This window comes from Nicotiana tomentosiformis, chromosome 3 (assembly GCF_000390325.3).
Source record: "Nicotiana tomentosiformis chromosome 3, ASM39032v3, whole genome shotgun sequence".
NCBI classification, from domain to species: Eukaryota; Viridiplantae; Streptophyta; class Magnoliopsida; order Solanales; family Solanaceae; genus Nicotiana; species Nicotiana tomentosiformis.
Genome location: NC_090814.1, coordinates 14,770,010 through 14,776,542, shown reverse-complemented (window position 1 = coordinate 14,776,542; position 6,533 = coordinate 14,770,010).

The following is a 6,533-nucleotide window of genomic DNA, read 5'->3' as shown; positions in this document are numbered from 1 at the left end:
TAGACACACAATTCATAAGGCCGGCGATGCTCTTGAGTTGGATATTGTATAAGCACTATCGGCACAAGTGGCCTCCTTGGAAAATCAATTCAGTAAGATGAGCATAGTTTTGAACCAACAACAGTTCTAGATAGTACAACATGTTCAACGGGTACAACAAATGCATGCGTTCTACGCAATCTGTGGCGAAGGCCGCACTAGTGATATCTATCCAATGAACCCAAAATTAGTTTATTTTGTTGGCAATATCAATAGAGGACAAGCGAATTAGAATCGGTATAGTAACACTTATAAATCCAATTAGAGGAACCACTCAAATTTTTTATGGGGTGAAAATTTGTTACGGCCCAAAATCTTACCAACAGTCGTGATGGCATATAACCTGCTTTCTATGCAAGCCAACACTCAACAAGAACAATATGATCCACTTATTAAGCCATTAATTGATTCATATCATAAATAACAAGGTGGAATAAGTCTCAAATTAATATCATAAATACATAAATCCCAGACAAGATCTAAACATGACCACAACTGTCTCACAACCTCTTCCAAGACCTGGTGTAACAATATCGCCATGATCATCTAACAAGAGTATATAATCTCAAATGAACAATAACATCTATCTGAAAATAGAAATACATAGACAAATATAAACGACTAGGAAAGAGGGACTCCATGTGCTGCGGATCGAGTCAAGTAAAATAGCTCACCACGAAGTCTCCAACAAAATACTCCTACTCAGCTCATTGGGTACCGCTAATACCAGACTCAGATCCTGCACAAACGTGTGCAGTATTGTAGTATGAGTTCAAAACCACGATACTCAATAAGTATCAAGTCTAACCTTGAAGAAGTAGTAACGAGGGGTCGATACTGACACTTACTAACAGCTCAATAAGCATATGAAAATATAAAAAGCACAAGGGATAAATCATGATATCATCAATCAAGTCCACCAGTAGAAACACAGTAAATATGAAATTTAGACATATTTTTCAGACAAAAGGTAGAATACAACATCAGTTATCTTAATTATTTTCATAATCATGATATGAGTCAATCAACATTTATATATATATATAGACATGTTTTTCAGACAAAAGGTAGAATACAACATCAGTTATCTTAATTATTTTCATAATCATGATATGAGTCAATCAGCTATATATATATATATATATATATATATATATATATATATATATATATATATATATATATGATCATTATCTAAGCTAACCAATGCATGATCATTATCCAATCTCAATACCTCACTACAGAAACCATATGCCTAACACTGGCCAAGTGCCCAAACTAGCACCAATTTGGATGTCTGCGCTCACAGATATTAAAGTAACAGGGTGATAGTGGAACAAATCCATATCCAAGTGTTGGTCCAGCGTGCAACCCGATCCACTAATAATAATATTAGAGCATGCAACCCAATTCACAATATAATACTGTTGCAGCGTGCAACCCAATCCACACATAATAGAATTGCAGTGTACAATTAGATCCACATATAATACCATTGTTGCATGCAACCCTTTATCCAATCACAATATTAATAATAATCACTATTCGCTCACAATGTCCTTGGTGCCAGAATTCTCAACTTTTCTCAATATCCAATTCTCCGTCTCATGAATATACATATGAGATGAAATAATAAAGATGCACAAGGACATGGCTAGGGCTATTATTTAACATTTTTAAGTCCGATCATGATATCAACAAGACCAAAGTAAGTCAATAGCCAATAAATTGTAAATCAAGTAAGGCAATTGCATGAATATATCCAAACTAGGAAGCTCAACACGGTGAAAGAAGTTCGTCATTCTCAAATCAATAAGTCATAGCCCTAGCATGGCTTCTAATCATGATTTAGTTTTATCATGTAGTCATAACATCAAACAAACATGGATAATCAATTCATAAAGTCCAAATAAGGCATATCATTATCCTAACTCTATTAGGTTATGGTCAATACCTAGCTAAGCATATACGCTCGTCACCTCGCATATACATGGTACTTTAACCATGCAACAAATAGCAACAGATCATCTATGGGAAAAATTTCATCTTACAAGGATAGACAAGAGACTTACATTTTCTCTACAAGTATTAATCAACAACAACCTTCTTTCCTTTCAAATCCAACACCAAACGACTCGAATCTAGTCAAACATTACTCAAACGAGTCAAATAATACTATAAAAAGCAATCCCAAACAATACAACTTCAATCTTTAATCATATCTCAAAAAGTCAACCCGAACCCACATGGTCAAAACCCGAGTCTTGAGGTAATCGCAACCACCCATAACTTTACGAGTCTAAATATATGATTAAATTCCAAATTCGGGCCCAAATTCACCCTCAAATTCCCAAAATATACCCTATTAAATTGTAGACAAAATCTCAAATTTCTCTTCAAAATTCTATGATTAAAGTGTATAAATATACGAGGAATCAAAATATATAATCAAAATCAAGTAAATATCACTTACCCTCAAAGTAGTAGGGAAAGCCTCTTCCAAAGCTCCAAAACTCAAAATAGTGAAAAAGAGCTAAAACTCAATATAACCCTCATGTCATTCATCCTCGCACTAGCGCTCACTAAGCCGCATATGCCACGTCACTTCTGTGAGAAAATAGGCGCTTCTGCATAACTCCATCCCAAAGGCAATCCTCGCATCTGTTACGAAACCTGCTCCTGTTGTAAAGTCAGCTCATTCGTTATTTATATGTATCAGACCATAATGAATAATGAATTTAATAGAACAAAATTCGCTATTGTATATATATTTCATTAACAGTATCATTGCAGAAGTAGACGCACATGTGAGACAATAGCCAGGCATTTGCGACCTTTTTCCAGCCCAGCCAAACATGAGCATCTGCGACCTATCTCTCGTAGATGTGGTTCCGCTGATGTTTGGCTAAAAATCCATATTTTTGCATGTAATTTGCCTTGAATTATACCTCGATTTTATTAATTTTTGTGTGAATATACTTGACTCGAGCTTAATAATGATATTTATATGTGTATGAGTCAATTGGAAGCGATTTGGAAAATTTGCATGCAAAATGAAGTAAAAACGAAAGAATTTGGCCGAAACTTTGGTGCCCAGGTTCGTGCGAGGCACCAACCAAAACGCCGTTGATATCAGGCTAAAATATTCACTGTCCAGGTTGGCACTAGGTGCCAAGAAAGACGTTGAATGGTGGATTTTTTCCTAATTCGGCTGGGACTTGGTGATTTCAACCCTACACGTCCCCAACATGTATAAAAATGGTTCTAAACCTATTTTTGAAAGAATCGAACATACGTTGGACCAAGGGAGAGCACATAGCCGTCGTGGAGGTCGGAATTCATCAGATTCCATCAAACTTAGTAATCTTTAAGTTTCTTTGGATAAATTATTATTTTGCTACCATGTCTATGTGGAGATATACTTCACGTTCTAGGGTTGTGGTTGTCATGAATATTGAAGTTTATTAATTACATTACCGTTAATTCGAGTTATCGTCTTTGGTTGTTTCTCTTATTCTGTGCATAATTTCTTAATTGTTTGACCAGTAATTGAGTTCTATATACTATCTATGCTATGCTAGGGAAAGTTGTGTTTAGATTAGGGTAGAATTAGAGAGAGCTTGTTTCTGAACCCGTGGCTCGGGGAAAGATTTCGCGGTTAAGATAGGAATATACCTAACAGTCTTGTTTAGTTGAATACCCTATTATATTCGTTCATGATGGATTCAATACCATAGGAATATAGAGTTGATATATTATGGATAGACATATAGTATTGTGGGAACATGCTATTTATATAAACGATCCGGTCAACTAGCAATCATAGATAATTAGAATTAACAGGTGTAATTATGAACTCAATAGGATTGATAAACCGACCACAACCCTGAGATCTATATCTCCCTTGTTTACGTGTTTAAATTTCGCAATAGTAGTTGTAATAGAAAAATCAAACTTTTGATTATCTTGGATAGTAAATTAATTTTAGTTTGCTTACTTAACGATTAATCTAAATCTCTGTTGGTTCGACATCCGACTTTCAAGTCACTTTATTACTTGGAGGCCATATATACTTGCGTGTACTTGGGGAACCAACATCTGCAGGTTCGGCAATTTCCTCCGCAGGTGCGATGCAACAGTACCAAAAATGCCAAACTACCCAAAAGTGATTTTAAACCATTCTATAAAACACCCGAGCCCCCGAGATCCTGTCCAATCATTCCAACAAGTCGACATACTTCGTACAAACTTGTCATAAGGCTCGAAATATTATAAACAACAACAAAACCAAGAATCAAATATCAAATTCATCTCTTAACTTCCAAACATTTCAATTTCGTCAAATGCTTTTGAATCATACTTAGATATTTTAGATTATGACCAAACTTTGAACATAAGTCCCATTCAATTAAATGAACTTATCCAAAGTCTCAGAATCATAATAGGAGTCTGATAACACCAAAGTCAACTTTCGGTTGAACATATAAACTCTCCAATTCTTCAAATTGCCAACTATTGATAAATAGAGTTAAAATCTTCTAGAAACATCCAAATCTATATTCATATATACGTCCAAGTCCAAAGTCACCACACAAACCTATTGAAACTTTTAAATCTCGATTCCGAGGTCATGTACTCAAAAGTCAAATATTGTTCAACTCTCCAACTTAAAGCTTCCATAATATGAATTTTTCTTCCAAACCAAATCCCAAACCTCTTGAAAAATCAAAACTAACCATAGACACAAGTCGTAATACATCATATAGAACTATTCAAGGTCTCAAATCATAAAATAAAATGCTAAATTTCAAATGATCAGTCAGATTGGTACAAAGTTGGGGAGCTCAAAACCAGTTCAGACCACAAGGTCAACACCAATAGTTTCTACCACCATAGGTAGATTAGTCCACAAAAACATTGAATAGTATTAAGGAGATGCTCAAGAAGATTTTGGCTGATAATCAGAATTAGGCTACAACTATTGGCAATTTAGAGCGATAAATGAGACAACTTTGTAGTGCTAAAAACACCAACTCAGTCGGGGTACTTCCTAGAAACACTGAGCATGATCCTACGGCTTATGTCAATGCGGTGACACTGAGAAACGGGAGAGAACTATAAGAAGCCATGTCTTAAAAAATAAGGCTAGTGGATTTTGATGACTAAAGAAGAAACATAACCAAAAAATGAAAAAGAAATAGAAAAGGAAAAGGAAGAGTTCGTAGGATTCAGAGTAAGCTACCTCCTAAATTGAAGGATTGAAGGAGCTTCACAATCCAAATTTCAATTGGGAAGCATGTAGTTGGGTTATGAGTTTTGTGTGTTGTTGAGGCAAACATAAACTTGAAACCCTTGTTCATGTTTTGACAGCTAGGTTTGGGAGATCCTCAACCGACTACGGTGGTGTTGCAATTGGCAGATAGATCCTTAGCTAATCTTGATGGTTTGATTGAAGATATATTGGTCCAAGTTGGACGTCCATATTCTAGTTGATTTAATCATCCTCGATTATGAGCCTGATCAAGAAGTCCCATTTATCTTGGGGGAATTGTTACTAGCGATTGGACTATCAATTATTGATATGTGAGGGACAAATGATCATGAGAGTAGGTGATAGAGTAGGTGCTTTCAATATGTACTAAGAACTCAAATTACCATCTCACTATGAAAACTTGATTATAATTTTGAATGATAGTATTGCAAGCGTAGCACCATACATAATCTCTAAAGATCCTTTGGAAAGGGCTTTGTTAGGTGATAAAGAGGTGGGCGAAGATGAGTAATGGAAGAGTTAGTGAAAGTCCTCACATGACATGTCACTATGTTCACGGGTTGAAGACGTTTGAGGATATTGACAAACCATTAGCATTGACACCACCCAAGCCATCTATTGAGGATGTTCCAAAATTGGAACTCAAGCCCTTACCATCACACTTGTGTCATGCCTACTAGGATAATATTTAAACTCTATTAGTAATAATATCATCTGGTCTATCTCATGAGTAGGAATACAAGTAGTTGTGAGTGCTCAGGGATCAGAGGTGAGCCATAGGATAGACCATTACATACATTATGAGAATAGTCCATCCTTCTACATGCATAAAATTTTCCTATAAGATAGATACAGACCGAGTGTTTAACAACAAAGAAGGTTGAATCACATCATGAAAGAAGTGATGAAGAAGGAAATTATGAAGTGGATTAATGCTGGGATCATTTCCCCCCATCTCTGACAGCGAAAGCATGAGTTTATTTCAAAGTGTACCGAAATAAAGGAATAACGGTTGTAGCGAATGATCAAAATGAGTTGATACCCACTAGAACGATGATGTACTGGAGGATATGCGTTGACTATATAAATCTCAACAAGGCGACCCATAAGGGTCACATTTCCCTTACTTTCATTGACCAGATATGGACATGTTAGCCCAACATGAGTACTATTGTTTCCTTGATGGTTACTCGACCTACAATTAGATTGTTATAGATCTAAA